Source organism: Eleutherodactylus coqui, chromosome 7, assembly GCF_035609145.1.
Source record: "Eleutherodactylus coqui strain aEleCoq1 chromosome 7, aEleCoq1.hap1, whole genome shotgun sequence".
Lineage (NCBI taxonomy): Eukaryota > Metazoa > Chordata > Amphibia > Anura > Eleutherodactylidae > Eleutherodactylus > Eleutherodactylus coqui.
In genome coordinates this window covers 216,936,608-216,957,585 of record NC_089843.1, presented here as the reverse complement: position 1 = coordinate 216,957,585, position 20,978 = coordinate 216,936,608, and the positions used below count along the sequence as shown (strand labels likewise).

Here is a 20,978-nt window from a genome sequence, read left to right as displayed (position 1 = left end):
GTCGGGGGGCCTCTCCAGCATGTTCCATACTGCAGTACTGGCTCTATCCAGCAGATGGGGCCGTTATATAATGGCAGAAAGAGAGAGCCCCCTAGGAGACCCTGAATCCAAAATTGGATTGCAAAGGGTTAAAGAAGTTTTCTGGAAGCTATACCATTTTTTAAACATAGATCTAAATGTGCAAAAGCAAAAGAAGAGGTGGTAATTACCTATTATCTCTCCCGCCGATCCTGCGCTGCAGCTCCACTAAAAACACTTGACTGCTGCTGTCAATCAGAGGCCCCAGTGGTCAAGTGTCATTTTCCTGACATCATGGCTCTGGGCATCTTACTGTGATCAGGAGAATGGCACCTGACCACTGCGATCTCTGATTGGCAGCAGCAGTTAGGTAGTTTCCATTCCACAGCAAAGTCTAGGAGGGCTGCAGCGCTGGGGCAGAGGTCAGGTAAGTACCGCTATTCGTATTGCTTTCACATCTTTGGATCTATGTTTTAAAAAATGTTATAGCATCCGGACAACCCCTTTATGGGGTTGTATGAGATTAGAAAGAAAGGTCTGCTCTTTTCCAGGAATAGCATCCTCTGGTCCCTCGGCTGGTATTGCAGCTTATTAGTATTTAACCCTTTCCAATCCAATTTGTATCCTGGTTTTCCTAGGGGCCTTACTCTTTTTCTGCTGTTATACAATGGCGCTATCTGCTGGCTAAAGCCAGTACTGCATGAGGTGACACATTGGATAGGCTCCGACAGCAGAGAGGCTGGCAATATACAGTAAGAGAACCCCGACGGACGTCTTCCAACATTGGAGCTGTACAGCCTTAAATCATAATGTCTTCAGAGGTCAGACAGTGGATTGGAAGGGGTTAAATGAACCGCTCCCTCGTTTTGCTCTTTTAAGGTTCCCTAAGACAGAAGAACAAAGAGAAAACAAAAATCCCATACCAACCCAATGAGAACATGGACAATGCAATACTACATCCACACGGGTGAGGGCAATATCGGGCCGAGTCATGCAAAAACGCCTCGCATCACTTCTGGGACCTTGTGATTCGCCAGCTCTGAGGATCAGCAAGTGCTTCCCATAGAGTTCAATGGGAAGCAGCACATCACACATGATGCAATGTGTTCGACCGTCCCACTGAAAACAATGGGTGATGCGTTCCGCGGAATTCAAAAGAAATAGGACGTGCAGCAACTTTTTACATCATCTCTGTAAGGGAAAAAAAAACAAAAATCGCTCCTGCGTATGACCGCATTCGAAAGAATGGAGTTCATATTCGCACCACACAACACTGCGTGCAAGTTTGGCGTTTGTGTGAATGTAGCCTCCATTTACGATTACCTTCGTGCTCGCCTCGATTTACTGCTTGTAGCAAAGTTTTAATTTTACTGTCTTTTAACAATAATATTGTCGCGGTGTATCTGCAAACCGCTCGCTCGGGCACCATGATGTTTTATTGGATTTCTGTTGAACTGAGAAGCAATAAACTTTGGCGCTGCCTACAAACATAACCGTACGCTCGTCGAGCAAAGCTGCGGAAATGGCCTCTTCTGATTAAATGCTTCATCGCTCAGAGGTCAAAGCTGACGCAATAAATGTGCAATGAAGCTCTTTAGTACTGAGGATGAGACTTCAGGGAAGAGAACCGAGGATTCTAGAATATCCTTAGCAGAAAGTCCGTCATGGAGATATGACGATTCTTCCATTGACTTTCGGTTTATTTGGCTATTGTTTGGTCAAGAACAAATACCATAGACATTCTTTAACCCTTTCCAATCCACTGTCTGACCTCTGAAGACATTCTGATTGAAGGCTGTACAGCTCCGATGTCGGAGGACATCAGTCAGGGTATTCTTACTGTATATTACTGCTCGCTCTGTTGTCGGCGGGCTCTCCAGCATGTCACACACCGCAGTACTGGCTCTAGCCAGCAGATGGCGCCATTGTATAATGGCAGAAAGAGAGAGCCCCCTAGGAAACCCTTCATCCAAAATTGGATTGCTAAGCGTTAAAATAATGTTTGGCATTGTCCGCGTATGCAGATCCCTTCAGCAAGAGCCGTATACAGAACTACGTCTTCCCTGTATTGTTAGAAGTCAACAGTCAAAGGGGATGATGTTTGATTTATTTTTTCCACTTGTTATTATGTTAGGTACATTATTTTTAAAAAAAAGTAGAGTATTGGGCAAAAAAAATCTTAAGGAATACAGTTGGGTTTCTGAGTAAGGTTTGTGTTCCTCACCGGGATACGCATCTAAAAAAGAAGTATAGTTCCTTGAGAGTAAATGCATGCTCCTTAAAGGGGCTGTCCTACTTCTAGCTGTTTTGCTGCAAGAAGCAGACAGCTCCGTACGTTATGCACTGGCCCCAGTTGGTACTGCAGGCTGAGCCCTATTGAAGTGAATTGGACTTAGCCTGCAGTACCAACTTGGGCCACTACGCAATGTACGGAGGTGTCTGCTTCCTGCAGCAAAACAGCTATGAGTAGGACAATCCCTTTAAAAAATGATATCTAATGACAACACAACTGTGCTATTAGCCTCATGATTCTTTTAACCAACATCAAGTGAGCAGATGGAGACCAGAATCTATTACTTGCTAGTCAATATGTCAACAGCCTATGTAATTAAACCATACAGCAGGTTCTGGTGCCTACGTGATGGATACAGTATGATCTCCATTGACAGGTAGAGCAAACCACCAAAGCCTGATTGAGAGATTTGCAGTATATTGGCCCCAGTGTGATGGGTCTGAGAGTTAGTGATAGACGGGGTAAGAAAAAAAAGCATAACAAAGCATAAAATACCTTTAGGGCAAAAATGAGTTTTGTCTAGTGCAAGGCCTGAGGAGTAATGCATAACTCCCCTGGTCATATAACAGTAAGGCGAGTCATGTCCGCACTCCTCGCTAGGCATAATGGAGCAGGCAGCTTGGTGGCTGTGTGGGCAGTATTGGTGCCTTGGCGCACTGGCAACTAATCAGAGCAGGAGTAATATCTGCATGGAGTTTGTATGTCCTCCCTCTATTTGGGTGAGTTACCTCCGGGTACTTCGGTCTCCTGCTACACCTCCGAAACAAACTGATTGGTCAATCTGGAATTAAGATTATGAGCTCCAATGGAGACAATGTGTGTAAGGGGCTGCATGATACACACTGCACCTGCTGCAGAACCTCTTCTTAACCCCTTAAGGACTAAGCTCCATAAATTTACGGTGCTTGGTCTTGGGCTTTAATCCTGTTTGATAGCAAAAATACAACATGGAATTAAAGCTCTTGCAATGCACCAGGAACAGGTTTGGTCTTTGGATGTCAGACACAGCTGAGGACCCAGAGGAGAAGGAGTTTTTAACTGCTTCTGCCTTCTCTTTTGGAAGCTACATAGTGCTTAATGAGTGCTATGTAGAGAATGCAGGAAGCAATACTGCCCCAGCATGTTAGAGCTGCAGGGTCTTAGCAGAGCCGTGACCAGCTCTGTTAGAGACTACTGTCACTACATGGGGATGTGTTCCCTGTAACTGAGGCTCCAATGGAAGCTCCAGCTACAGTGAAAAAGTGTGAAATGAAAAAAAAAGACAATGCGAATGACCCCCAGAGGTTTAATATGACATAATGGGGGACATAGATATAAAAAAAATAGTTACAAAAATAAGTGTAAAAAAAAAAAATTACAAAATGATAAAAATAAAATAAATATATATATATATATGAAAAATCGAAAAAGAGCCAACGCCAACCTAAACCGTCACCATATGCATCATGTAGACATCATCATGCATCAAAATGTCCAAAACAAAATGGCAAGCCCACTCCCGGCCTTTATTTTAACGTAAATATAATTATTTTAAAAATAAAGAACTATATAATAAATAAATAAAAAATTTTTTAAAAAAAAATTGTTTTTGTACACATTACTCTTAATAAAATGAAAAAAAAGTACTAAAAATATCCCTGTAGGTGACAAAAAAAAGGGCAGCAAAAATAATTTTGGGAGGCAAGGGGGGGGGGGGGGGGAGGGGGGACACCATAGGGTCATAAAACCACCATATGGGTAAAATCACTAAAAAGTGGCTGGTTCTTTAGGACCGAAACACCCTGGTCCTTAAGGGGTTAAAGTCAGTAGGCAGGAGCGTAGAAAGAACTTCCTTCGAAAGAAATCTACAGCAGACCTTCCCAATGGGATGAAATCAGCGGTCTGCCTGTATAATGGTCAGGTTGTGACATCACAGCCTGGTACTTTATACGAGTATTACGTACTGATGTGACAATGACGGTATTCTATACAATGTATGCTGTTTTTAGACTTAATCATATGAGCTGATCATCATTACACTGTACTACAGTAGATCACGCACACCGACACAGCCAACTTACATGCAAGGAAGAAGAAGTTTGCCAGCTCTCCTTATTCCCAACTGCAAGTCCCAGTGAAGACGCTTGAGCGTTGCGGACAACGGCGGACTGCAGAGGGCAGTGTTGTTGTGTTCTTCACCAACCAGACCTTTCCACGCCAATGTCAGCCGAAGGAAAAATACTGCAGCATTCATTAAAAAGCCAAAGTTCTTTTTGCTGAGCCTTCACCGCTCAGTGCCGAAGACATAGTGGCCAAGAGTGTTCAGTCAACAATGCTAAGTGAGGAGGTGGTGTCCAGATCAGCCGCCTGGCCCAGCTCAGCTGTTTCATTCCGGAAGCCTGTACATTCGCTATTTCATGGTATGGCCGACATATGTCGTCTGCTGCTTACAGCTGTGACTTCAGACATTGTGAAGCGGCCGTTCCTGGACGTCGGCTCACCCCCCTCTACTGTATAGGCGAGAAGGAGAAGACTTCCAACTGCCTCTTAAGATCTTTGGAAATCCATGGCTATAAAACCCTTCGACCCTAATATTTTACGACTTCATTTACGACTAAAAATTCAAATCTCGCCAGTGAACACAATAAAAAAAACACTCGCTTGTAGCAAGGAGGCAATAAAATAATATGAACCGCAGCAGTCAGTCAATTTTAGGGAAGCTCATTCGCTCCTGTTTAGATAGATACATTGTTGGCTCGTATAAATAGGGGATCTGTTCTGTTTTTCACATTCACTGTATAAGCGAATGAGAAGGACTGAATGAGAAGTGTTTAAACTGAATGAAAGGGGAAGTAGCCAACGATGATTTTTGGTCCTGGGCGAAATGAATGACGACGAACAAAAAGCGAATGATTATCATTCGTCATTCAGTCGTTGGCACGCGTTTCTATTAACCCTTTCCAATCCAATTTGTATCCTGGTTTTCCTAGGGGGCTTACTCTTTTTCTGCCGTTATACAATGGCGCTATCTGCTGGCTAAAGCCAGTACTGCATGAGGTGACACATTGGATAGGCTCAGACAGCAGAGAGGCTGGCAATATACAGTAAGAGAACCCCGACAGACTTCTTCCAACATCAGAGCTGTACAGCCTTAAATCATAATGTCTTCAGAGGTCAGACAGTGGATTGGAAAGGGTTAAAGAATTATCGGTCACTTTTGCTCATTCGAACAATTTTAGGAACGATCATACTGAAGCTCACACAGCATTACTTTAGTTTTCTGGGTAATTACTAGAGATGAGCGAGCAGGCTCGTTTAAGGCTCATGCTCTCTCTCACTCTCCCCCGCCCCCCTCCCCCCCTCCCACATGGTGCTGGGTCACTATTAACTGCATGATGGCCATTTTTCATTGAGCTATTATGCCTTTCCTGAAAAAAAATGAGCTTTCCAAGTTTCTATGTACACCTGTGCATTGGCTATGGAGGTAATAATTGTTAGTAGAGATGAGCGAGCACGCTCCGTAAGGTCAGTTACTCGAGTGAGCCTCGCTCATCTTGGGTAACTGCCTTCTCCGAGCGTGCTCAGGGGGTGGGGGAGAGCAGAGTGGAGCGGGGGTTGAGAGTGACACCCCCCCCCCCCCGCCAACCCCGCCCTACTTGATCTCGACAAAAACATGCCATTAATTAAAATAAGTTCATTTAAAGGGGTTGTCCCGCGAAATCAAGTGGGGTTATACACTTCTGTATGGCCATATTAATGCACTTTGTAATGTACATTGTGCATTAATTATGAGCCATACAGAAGTTATTCACTTACCTGCTCCGTTGCTGGCGTCCTCGTCTCCATGGTGCCGTCTAATTTCAGCGTCTAATCGCCCGATTAGACGCGCTTGCGCAGTCCGGTCTTCTCCCTTCTGAATGGGGCCGCTCGTGCCGGAGAGCTGCTCCTCGTAGCTCCGCCCCGTCACGTGTGCCGATTCCAGCCAATCAGGAGGCTGGAATCGGCAATGGAACGCACAGAGCCCACGGTGCACCATGGGAGAAGACCTGCGGTCCACCGTGGGTGAAGATCCCGGCGGCCATCTTCGCAAGGTAAGTAAGAAGTCACCGGAGCGCGGGGATTCGGGTAAGTACTATCCGTTTTTTTTTTAAACCCCTGCATCGGGTTTGTCTCGCGCCGAACGGGGGGGCTATTGAAAAAAAAAAAACCCGTTTCGGCGCGGGACAACCCCTTTAATTAGCTTTTAGTATGTTTTTATCAAGTCAAAATACTGAACCGTTAGACACTACTTGGTGTCATCTCTTGTGGATTTGCCCCAAACTGAAGATGCTGGGCGAACCCTCTAAATTTTATGATTCTACAATTCCCTAAAGAGGTTGTAATAGGCACTTGCATTGAAGTGAGAGAAGTAAACAAAGTAGATGGTTGCCCTTTTGCTACATTTCTTGCATTTTTTTTGTATTAGCATTTTAATGACATGAGATCATATAATTGGCCCTCCTTCTAATTAGTTTTAACGATATAAGAAGACGGGTTGACAAAGTGTCATTTTGCCATCAGTTGACCAATCCGATATTTAAAGGGCCCTGTAAACACAAACTGGTGGTTGCAGTTTCTGGCACTCATCTGTATTGCAATGAGTTGAGCAGCATTTTAGCATGGATTCCACCAGGATCAATTGGCAGTGTCAAGGACAATAGTGTGTTCTGTACTTTCTCAGGACCAACATGCCAAATGGTAGCAGATGGTGCCGTCCTCACAGGCCTTGCATTCACAGCGCTATACTTGGCAATGATCACCCTCGCTGGGTAATATTCTTGATAAACATCATTATATCACAACTGTCTCCATGCTCTTCCACATCTTAGGTCTTGCCCATTAAGCTCGTATGTGGTAGTGTGGGATCCTTCGCTTTTCTTTCCGTGCTGCCAAACTCTTCATACCAGAGCTTGAATGAAATGTGAAATTCTGTCAATAAACGTGGACAAAAAAGTATCTCAAAGTATCATCAAAACTTCAGCAAGTACAGCTGAAGAGGAGCAGGTGAAAGTTAAAGTGGCTGTATAGCCTCAGCTTAGGCATAGCGGCTGTCTGCTGTGTGAGCAGCCACGCTGATCATTAGTCCTGAACCCTTCAGAGTCGGTATTGATTGTGGAAGGCAGCGACAGCTCTCTGCACTCAGCGCCATACAAGATAAAGTGACAATGTAGCTGAATGCCATGATGAATATATCGTCTACCACTGTTCCCCTATTTGCTTTTCCCACAATCATAGCAACTATAATAATGCTACATTATAACGGAGATGCGGGTAATATGTAACACGTAGAAGTGACTGAACAGATTGTGACAAATTGGGGTCTGCTTGCCACCGGATCGCCCACCTTTGGTACCGGAATGGCCACCAGCCATGCAGAAATGCTCCAGAGATGTGAATTCTCTTTAAAGGGGTTGTCCCGCGCCGAAACGGGTTTTTTTTTTTTCAACCCCCCCCCCCCCCCCATTCGGCGCGAGACAACCCCGATGCAGGGGTTAAAAAAGAACACCGGAGAGTGCTTACCTGAATCCCCGCGCTCCGGTGACTTCTTACTTACCTGCTGAAGATGGCCGCCGGGATCTTCTCCCTCGGTGGACCGCAGGGCTTCTGTGCGGTCCATTGCCGATTCCAGCCTCCTGATTGGCTGGAATCGGCACGTGACGGGGCGGAGCTACACGGAGCCGGCATCCTGCACGAGCGGCCCCATTGAGAAAAGAAGAAGACCCGGACTGCGCAAGCGCGTCTAATTTGGCCATTAGACGCCGAAAATTAGGCGGGCTCCATGGAAACGAGGACGCTAGCAACGGAGCAGGTAAGTGAAAAACTTCTTATAACTTCTGTATGGCTCATAATTAATGCACAATGTACATTACAAAGTGCATTAATATGGCCATACAGAAGTGTATAGACCCACTTGCTGCCACGGGACAACCCCTTTAAGACGTCAGTCAGTGAATTGGAAAGGGTTAATTCTAAAGAAATTGACTAATTTTCCAAACCAAGTGGATGTACAACGGGACTGTGATAGGAGAAGTAACATACAGATGGTAAGAGACCAACCCCTTTAAATCTGGCCCCTGACAGCCTTTATTTACAGCACAAACATGCACACTCCAAAATAAGTGTTAGGATTCACAACGCACAGGATCCTGACACTAACCCGTCCTGGGGCGTCGAGAGGGCATCTTCCTCCGTCAGACTGGGTGACAGACCCAACTGGTTCACACTGGACCTCAGCTTGCAGCCTGTCCTGCACTGCTAAGCTGTAACTTCCCCCTTTGCTTCTGGCAGGAACTGGTTTTTATAACAACCAATTCCTGCTACAGCCATGAGGTGTTAACCCTATCTTTTACTTTTCAGGTATCGGACTGCCTGACTAGCACACTTTGCAGGTCATTCTGATACTGCACCACTACAAGATATAGAAATGTTCGGCATCCCTCGTTCCTTCTCAGTACTTGCCTTTTTGTAACGCGAATCAGTATTCTTACCGCTGGACGATACATATGTATGGCATTCTTGCATCCATGATGTCAGTGGAAGGTTTTAGCTTATTCTCCGACCGGTTGGTCTTGAGTTACATTTTTATGAAATTGTAAACACTACTGTAGCCAAAACATTGTATAAAGGGTTTTTTCATAACTCTTTGATATTTGCACATTTAGGCGTTGGTTACTGGCAGTGGAGCATTCGGCTTTCTTTTGGAATTACAAGTATACCTATGGATGGGTGTTAATGCTACAGGCTGTACAGTTACGTCAGGAAGGTTACGGGGTTGTATGGAGAGGGACCAGGCGTTGATTCCGCTCCATCGATGCGGGTGCTGGCTGTTTCGTATAGCTGACACCCACCAGTAACAGTTGCGATCAGCATGCTTGCTTTTTGCGACACTTAAATGCTCCGATCGGAGTTTGGGGGTCTTGAAAAGCCCCCCGCAATAAGATCACACGATGCCGTTTGGTTGACAGGGCAGTCGGGGGACTTCTGAAAGCCCCGGGGTTGCCATTGCAGATTGCCATGTTGTGGCATGATAGACTGCCTGTCAGATTGCGGAACATATACACGTTTCTGACAGACCCAAATTGCGTATGCCGCTGTAAATGGGCCCTCATAATATATCAAAAAGAAAATAGTATAATACAAACAGTCCTGGCTCTAACACAAATTATTTTATGAGGGTTTGTTAATACGTAGGGGAACTTTTGCATCAAAATGTGTGTCAAAATCTGCATCATTGGGGTGGATTTTGAAGTGTATCAGCAGCAGGCTTCACCTCTTCAATTGAAAGGGTGAAATTCGCTGAGGATCACAAAGAGTGTCGCTTCTTCATACAAAGAGCACCTAGAAGGTGTAAGGAGGCTTATAAGGCCATCCATGCTCCGCTGGAGTATATGGAAATGGTAAAATAGAATAATACCTCTACAGCACCACCTATTGGAAGGCAGCATTCCTGCAAGTCAAATTCAGTCTAGGTGCTATCCCTAAGGCCGCCTGCAGACGGGATTTCCCGCGGAATTTCCATCCCTGGAAGCTGCTATAGGATTGCATTAACAAACGCAATCCTATGAAGATGGACACGATTTGGCCGTGCAAAATCTCGCGCGGCAAACAAATCACAGAATGCTCTATTTCTGTCACTCACCGGCCGCCGGCCCGGCTCTGCGCATACGCCGGCTACCCAGCAGCCAGCACATGAAAAAGCCGGGGTCGCGGGAGAGGTGAGTGCCCGCACTGCTCTCTGCAGACGCTCGGGTCGGGTCCCGCTGCGAGAATTCTCGCAGTCAGATCCGACCCGGCCGTCTGCAGGCGGCCTAAGGAGAAACAATACCCATCCTGATGTACATCTATGAGCCTCTCACTAGCCAAGCCGGAAGCCTGCTGTACACTGATGAGGGGCAAAGACCCCGAAACAGCTGTCTGTGTATGGTTGTCTTCTCCTTTTGTAGAAGATTTTGGCTTAGAGTTGCTTGTTGAAAAGTCTGACATTGACTTGCAGGAATGCTGCCTTCCAATAGTTGGCGCTGCTGAGGTATTGTTACATCTTCCCATTTGCTGTGGATCTGCGGAAGAATTTGTGTCAATCTCCACAACAAACGGTTTTATTGGTCTACAGTTTTTATGGCCTCATCATGCACATGGCTATAATCAGAATCTGTATCGCATAGTTCCTAATTACAGTATCAACAACATTTAACAGATCCTTACTTTATTTCTTCATGGCTCAATCATATAGATCTGTAGTGCAGTCTGTGCACCGCCAATCAGAATCACGTGCAAGAAGCGTTAAGCCAATTTACACTGAAAGATAATCACTCGAAATTCGCTCAAACGACAGTTTGAGTGACAGTTTTGAGCGATCATTTTTGCATAACTCTAAGTAGCTAATTAGCTACTTTAGAGTTAATGCAGGCGGAGCCGGATACCGCCACGATAGCTCAGAGAATAAAGCAGCTGTTTTATATATTCAAACAGTTGCATTGTTCTCAGAGCTTTCAGATAGTGTCCTGATGAGAACTGCCAGCGGGATATCAGCTAAAGGAATATTATCAGCGCCGCCTGCTGAGAAAATTAGCGTGCGACGCTGATAAGAGTCATCAGTGATTTCCAGCTTGCGAATTTTGAGCGATAATCATTGTGTCTAAATGGGCCTTTAGACCACTCTGGAAGTCTGTATGATTATTTTTTTGTAGAACAATGAGAATATCAGAAAACAATCCCACACCCATAGTACATTGTAGGTGCATCAGCCACCTGGCTACTGGGACTTGGCTTATATTTATCAAGCCCCAAAAACAGTGGAATAATAATATCAATAATGCCTAGAAGTGTTCTTCATCATGCAATACGGATCACAGTAGTTTTCTACAAGCTTGGAGCCAGGAACAGAATAATGCAGAGATAGCTTTGCCAAGCATACGGTAACACGCTGCTTTTCAGACAACTGATTCCTACTTCCACCTGTGCGATGGAGAGAGAAAGGACAATCATTCTGAGTAATTAATGCCACCTGCTTTGGAGCCAAAACAATCAGCGGGCACTTGATATCCCCTCACTATTTGGAGTCATTTAGCAAGTGGTTGGACTCTGGGGCATTATGCTGCTGACAGTCAAAGATGCTCAAACAGCAGCTCAGTTACGGGGTTCTCTGATCCGGTGTTTTAAAGGATTTGAAATAATTTCCCATTTACTATAAATGTCTATGCAGAACATAGTGAAATATAGAATTATACCAGTGCAATACAGGGGGTGGACAAAAATATGGAAACAACATACCAAATGCATGGAATTTTAATCATTAGCACTGCCTTATTGGCCCCTGCTTGGCTGGAACCTTTCTGGGCAAATTTGTTTTTACTTCACCTCTTGCCCTGCTCTGGGCTGTTTTGGGAGCCAGCTGGTAACAGCGGATGAGTGGCTCAAACCCCTGAACAATAAAACCTTGTTGCTTGGGCAGATGTTCACTTCTGCCCTGCAGTATCCTTCTCATATTACCTCCACCTAAAATCGGTCTCTACATGTCTTATTAAAATATGATTATAATCCCATTAAATTTAAGGCATGCTTTTCGTGTGGTGTTTCCATATTTTTGTCCACACCCTGGATATTCTCTACAAGCTTGTTTGTTCTTGCTTGCTCACATTACATGTGGCTCTACAACTGTTGGGGAATTAAAGACAATTGTTTGTCATGTCACTCGCAAGACATGAGGACCCTTGACGTTGGGTTGTGGGCTTTGAGTATTTTGGCCACAGTCTCAACTAATACTTCGTACATAGGTGCAGAAGCAGTTGGGTTCTGACATGCAGGGGGAGCCCAGGGGGTCAAAGCTATGTGTGGTACTTTTCAAGAGTGTGGGATAGCCCGACTTATCTAATAGTATGGGTGAAACTAATGGTGCTGTAAGCCTATATGCTGCACTACACGTACTTGAGGCAATGCCACCCTATACAAGCCTTATCTGTGTGCAAGTAGAATACTAAGTAGTCACACCTTCAATGCGTCATGGGTGTCTGAGTGTTGGTTCAGTAGTATTTTTCACCTGTTACCTCCCCCTTAGGGCGGCTTCAGACAGGCATATTTGCACGTGCAATACGCAATGCATTCGTTAACATGTACGTATTTTTGCTGTGCATTTCGGTTGCACAAACCAACTCCTCCCCCCCCCCAGCATGCACTATTTTCCTGCACATTTGCGCACCCAAAGCCCCTATAGAATTGAATGGGGATACGCAAATGAGAGCGCAATACGCTAGGAGATGCATGATACACTGCATTATTGCGCAGGAAAAAGAACACATCTGGACAGATCTAGACTAATTAGCCATTTTAATTGGTGCATAATTTTTTGCCGGGTGCCAATGAGCATGCCCTGCAGGTGCAAAAACTACAGTAAGATATGCTGAAGTGCGCACAAAAAACATTGTTCAGATGACTGTATTCGCAATTGAGCACACTTCAGCACAACGTATTTGCGCCGCGAACGAGGTAGATTTGCACGTATATTGGCGCATAGTAATCCACTTTTTGCGTACACATGGCCTGTTCACATGCACACACACCCCTGCCTTCATTTAAAGGCCATTTAGCCTAACAAGGTCCAGATATTTTCTGTTTTGCATGGAATTGTGCGGCGTATTGCACTTTTGCGCACATATGTGCGCACCTCTTATAGACTCTTATGTGAGCCTTGGCTGCACAATACGCAGAAAGATAGAGCAGGTTCTCTTCTTTGCGCATTTATGTACGCAAAAATATTCGCAGTTCTGTTCATCTGAAGTTGCCCTAAGGGCTTCTCTAGACGATCGCACACGCAAATACGTTCAAGGTAACGGAGCATATTTGTGCAGTAACCAAAAGTCCTTTTTTGACAGTCCAAGACCCAGAAAGATGGCGCAAGATCTATTTTTTCTATTTACGCTAGTAAAAACGAAAGCAGTGAAATCAATGGCTCCGCTTCGTTACGTCCTTCCGAAAGCAGCCTTGCATGTTTAAGCACTCAATCTGCAAAAATGCTGCAATGAGGTGTGCGCCAATACGCGTCCGTCCGTGTGAATCTGGGCTTATAGCACTTTTCCTTCTGCATGCTGCTGGGAACTGGTCTTTGCACTTGTCCTTGTGCCCTTGTATCAGTAACTACCGTCATTTTTCAGTGATTTTGTTTTGTGGATTTTATGCCTTCCCGTGAATCGTGTGTCCACCAGTGCAAGCTGCAAGGTGCCTTGTAATTAATATTCTCTACAAGCCTGCTTCTCCTGGCCGGCGCACACTACCTGTGGCTCTACAGCTGTTGGGAAGTTGAAGACTGCCAGACAGGACCATGGGAGTTTAATATGCAGTAAAAGTTGGAGAAGCAGATGTTGCCAGGTTTTAGTAATGCACTTAGCATATTCTTTTGTTTTTCCTTTTCACCGGTACATTGTAAGATTACAATTTGCTCTTTCAACACAAAACTAAAAAGTCAATTTCAGAGGGATTATGCGTCAGCGTTCTCCCCCGTAGAGCTCAGATGCAAATGTTGGATTTGAAAACAAAAAAGAATAATGGGATGAGAATCACTAGCAGCAAAAGTCAGTGGGAGTTATTGAAACTACAGATGTAGATGGACTGAATAGTCATCTAAAGCTTCAGGGCTGAATAGGAAATGCATCATGATAACTAGAGGGGCTTGTGTAATATGGCCCCATGCTGTACACTTCTTCTAACAAGATCCAGTCCAACTCTTCACACGGCTCCTGCCATGTCCAGGTCACAGGGACCCCCAACTAGGTTCATCCTTGCAATGGAGCATCACGGATCTCAGCTTCCTGGACCTCTATAATTATGACTTTAGCGATGGTGTGGGATATTGAGCGTAGCTTCAATTCAATCTCAGTATTTTTGTCTTAATGGGTTAATCTACTTCTACCCGTTTTCTTGTAGGATGAAGACATCTACTTATATTGTACAGTAGCCCAAGTTGGTATGCAGTCTGAATGCTATTGAAGGAAATAGCACTCAGCCTGCAGTACCAACCTGGGCCACTGTACAATATACAGAGCTGTCTGCTCACTACAGCAATAAATATATAGCTCCTGCCATGTTCAGATCTTAGGGACACCCAACTAGGTTGACCTGTGCAATGTGCCTGTGTGCAGCACCATGGATCTCAGTTTGCTGGACAATTTTAAAAAATTGTTAAGCCACCCCTAAACCCCTTTTATGGCTTTGGAAAAGTGGAGATGACAATCATTGCGTCCTTATGGGCGAAATAGGCTGCGTCTGTAAGGGGTTAAAGAGTACTGTTCCCCACAATGGAGTTAGTATTGCATTACTCGGTGGTACTCGATCCATACAGCAATGTTTGTACATAGATTTCTCCTGATTGAGGCTTCTTTCACACAAGCATATATCGGCCCGCCATTTTCACGGCCGGCCGATATGCGCTGTGATCTGATACATTGGATTCCAATGCATCAGATCACATGGGCGGATTACTGAGACGTAAAAGCGCCCGGTAAGGCCAATATAGCGCCGGGCATTTTTACGTCAGGCCCAAAAGATAGTCCTGGAACTATCTTTTGGGCCGAAATACATCTGCCGCTGCATGGCCTCCTATGGGAGCCAATAGCAGCAGCCGTAGGTGGGAGGGAGTTTAGCAGTGTGGCTGCTAAACTCCATCCCTCTGCTCTCCTCCCCTTGCAGGCTCACCTCTCTTCTCGTTCTGTACAATGGAAGGGGGTGGGCAGGGGCGGAGCTAACTGCTGACTCATCCCGCCTCCTCCCATTGATGGCTATGGACAAGGGTGGAGCTAAGCTACCGCCTTCTCCCCACCCCTTGTCCATAGCCATCAATGGGAGGAGGTGGGGTGGGTCGCTGCTTAGCTCCGCCCCCTATTGCAAAGAACAAGCAGGGAGGAGACGAGAGATGAGCCTGCGATGGGAGGGAGAGAAAATAGGCAATGGCATGGTGAGCTTGGCGCATATGCACCGGACCCCATGCCATGCGAACGGGCGCACAAACGTTAGATTTGTGTGCCCATTCACGACCTTCTACGCCCAGAGATGGAAGCATATATTGGCTGGCCATAAAAACACTGGCCAATATGTGCATGTGTGAAAGAAGCCTGAGGAGCAAGATCACTTTTACCATGGTCCCTCGCCATCGCAGCACAACGTACATGTATCCAATTGTCGTTAACAATAAAATGTACTCATTATAATTCCCCCTTGTTCCCTTCTGATACAAATTGCTTTAACCCTTTCCAATCCTCTGTCTGACATCTTCCTACATTCTGATTGAAGCTTGTACAGCTCCAATGTAAGAAGACGTCCAAAAGGGTATTCTTACTGTCTATTGCCAGCCACTCCGCTGTCAAAGCCTCTCTGGCGCACACACACTGGCTTTAGCCAACAGATGGCACCGTTGTACAACAGCAAAAAGAGAAAGCCTTTTAGGAAACCCTAAATGCAAAATTGGATTGGAAAGGGTTAAATCCCCCAGATAATGGGTGACAGATCTCATTTTTCAATGATGAGATGGCCAATCGAAAATGACCTCCTTCTGACCATGACCATCTGACCAAGGTTATAGTACTAATGCCCGTACAGGAAGGGGCTCAGCAAAATCCCCTCATCATGTGACAACCTTGCAGCAAGGCTTTTGAAAACGTAAGTAAAATTACTAAGAAACATACAAAAAAGGAGAAAGTTGGAGATCTAAAATAACAATCTCCGTGTGTTTAACCAGTTGGATATTTGCATTATCAATCAGAAGATTATTGAAGACGGTGACGGCATCTGGCGAGATACTTTGTTGTTCCTCTCAGATGCGGCGCTGACATTTACAAGGAGATAAACAGGTTGAAGATGTATCACCTGCACAGATGAACAATGGCATCTGGGTGCAGAAGAAGTTTTCTCTGACACTTGTAAATATACATAGCGGTCTCTAGAGGCAGCAAGTGCTGGACGTGTATACAAAGTAACAGGTCGTACCGAATGTATACAAAGTAACAGGTCGTACCGAATGTATACAAAGTAACAGGTTGTACCGAATGTATACAAGGTAACAGGTCGTACCGAAGAGACAGGATATCATAGAATTCCACCCGAGACCCAAAGATACAGTCTTATTTAATCTTTAAAGGGCACCTGTTATCAGGCTCCTCCTATGCAGTCTCAGCTATGTAATGGCATTGCCATATAGCTATATACTGTTGCTGTACGGCCCCGGTAGCTTTACAATCCTCTTTTGAAGTTTACAATAATCCGATCTTCTCTGCACAGCCGCGCCCGGCACGCCGCCCGTTTTAATGGACAGGTTTATTAATTAAATATCTTGTGATGAAATTCTGCGCAAGCGTCGTATCAAAGGATGCCTGTACTTGCATACTAACATCCACCTTTGCTTGCTGAATGAGCATGCGCTTCCTTAGTTATTGCTTGCAGGATCACCTGATATCAGATGGCGTGTGGCGGCTGAGCTGAATGCGCATGTGCTTAAGCAGCTGGATAGTGTGTGGTGTCAGGTGACCCTGTGAGTAATGGCTGTAAAAACACATGTGCATTTAGCTCACTGGTCGGATGGCATCTGATGTCAAGGTGATCCTGCGAGTAATGGCCGTGAAAACGCATGCACTTTCAGCTCAGCGACCGAATGGCATCTGATGTCAGGTGACCATGCAAGTAATGGCCGTGAAAACACATGCACATTCAGCTCAGGGGTCTAAGGGCATCTAAAGTCAGGTGACCCTGCAAATAATGGCCATGAAAACGCATGTGCATTCAGCTTAGTGGCCAGATGGCATGTGATGCTGAGGTGACCCTGCCAATAATGGCCCTGAAAACGCATGTGCATTCAGCTCACCGGCCGGATGGCATCTGATATAGAGGAGACCTTGCAAATAATGGCCGTGAAAACGCATGCGCATTTAGCTCAGTGACCAAATGGCATCTGATGTTGAGGTAACCCTGCAAGTAATGGCCATGAAAACGCATGCGCATTCAGCTCAGCAACCAAGTGGCATCTGATGTCGAGGTGACCCTGCAAGTAATGGCCGTGAAAACACATGCACATTCAGCTCAGGGGTCTAAGGGCATCTAATGTCAGGTGACCCTGCAAATCATGGCCATGAAAACGCATGCGCATGTAACTCACCATCTGGATGGCATCTGATGTCAGGTGACCCTGTGATTAGTGGTCTAGAAAGTACATTTAGCAAATGAAGTGAGAGCCAGTAAAGGTGGCTGTTAGTACACGCGCTCGGCCATCCTTTGACACAGCGTCTGCATAGAATTTCATCCGAAGACAGAAAATTAATATGCCTGCCCATCCAATCCGGGGGCGCGCCTGGTGCGTCTGTGCGGGGAAGATTTGACTGTTTACCAAAATTTTGAATTTTTTGCGAAAATCTGTCACTTTTCGCCTAATTTTAATACAGCATTTTAAAAACTTCAAAGGGTGATTGTAAAGTAACCGGGCGCATATAACGAGAGTATATAGTGATACGGCAATCTAATTATCAACGCCATTATATGCAGAACGTACACTGCAGAGGAAAAGTCTGATGACCGATTCCCTTTAAAATAATAGCACAGGACTAGAAGGTGCCGCCGCTTCCTCATCCCCGGAGATGGGGGCATTCATTTGCGAGGAGCTGTGCTGTCTGCACAAAGGGCGGCTGGGAGCGTCGCTCTCCAGGGAAAGGCATCAAGGCCTCCTGCAAACAGGCAGAAAATCAGGTGCGGAAACTGCAACCATTACAACCCATTTCAATAGGTTCCCCCACATGGAGCTTTTTTGCGCCCTCATTTCCGTTGGGCGAAAAAAATATGTGACACGCCCTATCTTTGTGCGAATTTGCACACCCACGGCGCAATAGGAGTACACCTCCGAAATCACAGTTATAACTATGCAATTTCACAGGGTTAATTACTAACACCGGCGGTGACTAATTAGGCTGCTAAGCTGGTTCAAAACCGCTGCGGGTGTCTCATGCGCCGTTGTGAATGGGCCCAGCAGCGCAAAAAGGATACTTAACTGCGCATACACAGGAGAAGACATGGCTGCTCAACTACATCACGCTTTCGTGAGCGCACTTATGTCACGCTCGTCCGCAGGAGGCCTTAGGGCGCAAACCGAAGAGAATAGAATCCATTGATTTCAATGGATCCCTTCTGCATTCTTGTGCTCAATTTTGATATGCACGAAAATATATGTAACATATTCTGTTTTTGTGCGCGTTTCCGCGTGCGAGACACCATAGGGGTCCATGGGGGTGCTCAAAGGCACACCCTGTCCATACGAATTCACACAACAGCGCAAAAAAGGATACTTACTCGCAAGAAGATGTGATCGGGTTCCATTCAGAGCGCTATTACGTCCCGCTCTCGCAAGCGCAATTGTCTGCAGGAGGTCTTAGGGCTTGGGCAAACGGCAGGACCCATTCATTTCAATGGGTTCCCTCACATTCTGCATTTTTGTGTTCACTTTTCGCACACATGACATCATACTCAACATGCTCTATTTTTGGGCCCGTTTGCGCTCCCAAGGCACCAGATCAGAAAGTCACGGCATGTCCTAATGAGTTGTATGATGGGTAGACCCCATTAAATTCCACCTGCCTATAAGAATCTTCTACATGGAGATTATAACATAGTTGGTGCTTTATAATGATACAATAATTACCATTTTATTAAACACTATTCCCGAGGGGACCCGACCGCTAACATCCCGGAGGGTCTGGCCGGTCCGCAGCTCTGCTGTCACTACATTCTCCATCATACAATGCTTTCTAAATGTCCTTCTGAAATCTGAATTTCCATTTTAAATACCCCTAATTAATACATATTCGCTTGAAAGATCCTTTGCCGTATCAAATGAATTCACAATGGATATGCAGAAGAAAAAGTCAACGAAACTGCGGGAAGCCATTATTAATGGCATGCAATTCTAATACATTTATAAAGGTCTCATCTGCTTCAACACCTAAAAGGAAATATTTAAATAGCACCACAAAAAGGTATAAAAATAGGGACATTTTAAGGTTGCCGTTATCATCAAGAATACTGAACTCTAAAGGGGTCATCATAAATGGAACCCAGATCCGTCTGCGCTAATAGTAAATATGGTCATCCTGCTCCTCTTGGGACCCTCCTGAAAGGCCAACCATGCCATACATGGAGGGGACAGGTCCGTCAGAGATGACCTTGGGGACTTGACTTATCCATGTATTACATGGTCAGACTGAGACAACCATTTGTCTTACATTTGCAATCATTGCTAATTAGTGATGAGCGAGCATACTCGCTAAGGGCAATTATTCGAGCGAGCATTGCCCTTAGCGAGTACCTGCCCACTCGAGAGAAAAGATTCGGGTGTGCCGGCGGCAGGCAGGGAGCTGCGGGCGAGAGCGGGGAGGAACGGAGGGGAGATCTCTCTCTCCCCCCCGCTCCCCTCTGCTGACTACCGCTGCTCACCGCTCCCCCGTGCCGGCACCTGAACTTTTTGTCTCTAACGGGCAGGTACTCGCTAAGGGCAATGCTCGCTCATCTCTATTTCTAATGTATACTTTTATAGGGGTTTTCACATCTTTACAATATAAGGCTTAACCATAGGATATGACATAAATGTCTGATAGGTGTGGGTCCCACCTCTATAATCAGGGGAGTGGTTATAAGGGTGTAGAGGTAACAGTCGCTACTGAGCTCTGGAGCCTTAGGGGGCCCAAAGGCCCCTTTATGTTATAAGAAAACACCACTGTTATAAATTGCACGTGGATGGTTGGGGGCCCCTACATTTAGCCTCTGCCTAATCTTTTAAGATCCTAGCATTGCCCCTACCTGTCAGTGTTGACTTGATGGGCTTCTTAAAGGGGTTGTCCCGCGCCGAAACAGGTTTTTTTTTTTTTCAATAGCCCCCCCATTCGGCGCGAGACAAACCCAATGCATGTGTTGAAAAAAAAAACGGATAGTACTTACCCGAATCCCCGCGCTCCGGTGACTTCTTACTTACCTTGCAAAGATGGCCGCCGGGATCTTCACCCTCGGTGGACCGCAGGTCTTCTGTGCGGTCCATTGCCGATTCCAGCCTCCTGATTGGCTGGAATCGGCACACGTGACGGGGCGGAGCTACGAGGAGCCGCTCTCCGGCACGAGCAGCCCCATTCAACACGGAGAAGACCGGACTGCGCAAGCGCGTCTAATCGGGCGATTAGACGCTGAAAATTAGACGGCACCATGGAGACGAGGACGCCAGCAACGGAACAGGTAAGTGAATAACTTCTGTATGGCTCATAATTAATGCACAATGTACATTACAAAGTGCATTAATATGGCCATACAGAAGTGTATACCCCAACTTTGTTTCGCGGGACAACCCCTTTAAGAGACCAATGATGCAAAAGAAAGTTGCGGGAGGGCCCCCGTGCTAAACTTTTGCATCTGGGCCCACAAGCCTTTTCTATACCTCTGTCTATAAACCTCATCTATCCCCCCTTTCTACTATCAGGCTGTCCCATCCGCCAGAGAAAGAATGTAGTAGAGGTAACAACTGAGTAAAATGGGAAAACCCATTTATATTATAGCGTAACCTTCTTTAGAGGACTAAATCAACTTTTTGTTTCATCCGTAAATCCTCTAGTAATATTATAATATCTACAATGACACAAACTTT

At 45.6% G+C, this 20,978-nt stretch overlaps 1 protein-coding gene across 2 annotated transcripts in view; it reads right to left on the bottom strand.

Moving 5' to 3' along the window:
• Positions 1–20,978, bottom strand: part of ARHGAP24 (Rho GTPase activating protein 24) — a 534,686-nt gene that overhangs the window by 231,777 nt on the left and 281,931 nt on the right. The window contains exon 1 of one of the 2 annotated variants that reach the window (XM_066574367.1): positions 4,372–4,599. The exons of the other annotated variant lie outside the window; for it this stretch is intronic. The gene's annotated coding sequence lies outside the window, so the exon portion shown is untranslated. Of the gene's footprint in view, positions 1–4,371; positions 4,600–20,978 lie in introns of those variants that run through there. 2 annotated transcript variants of the gene reach the window in all.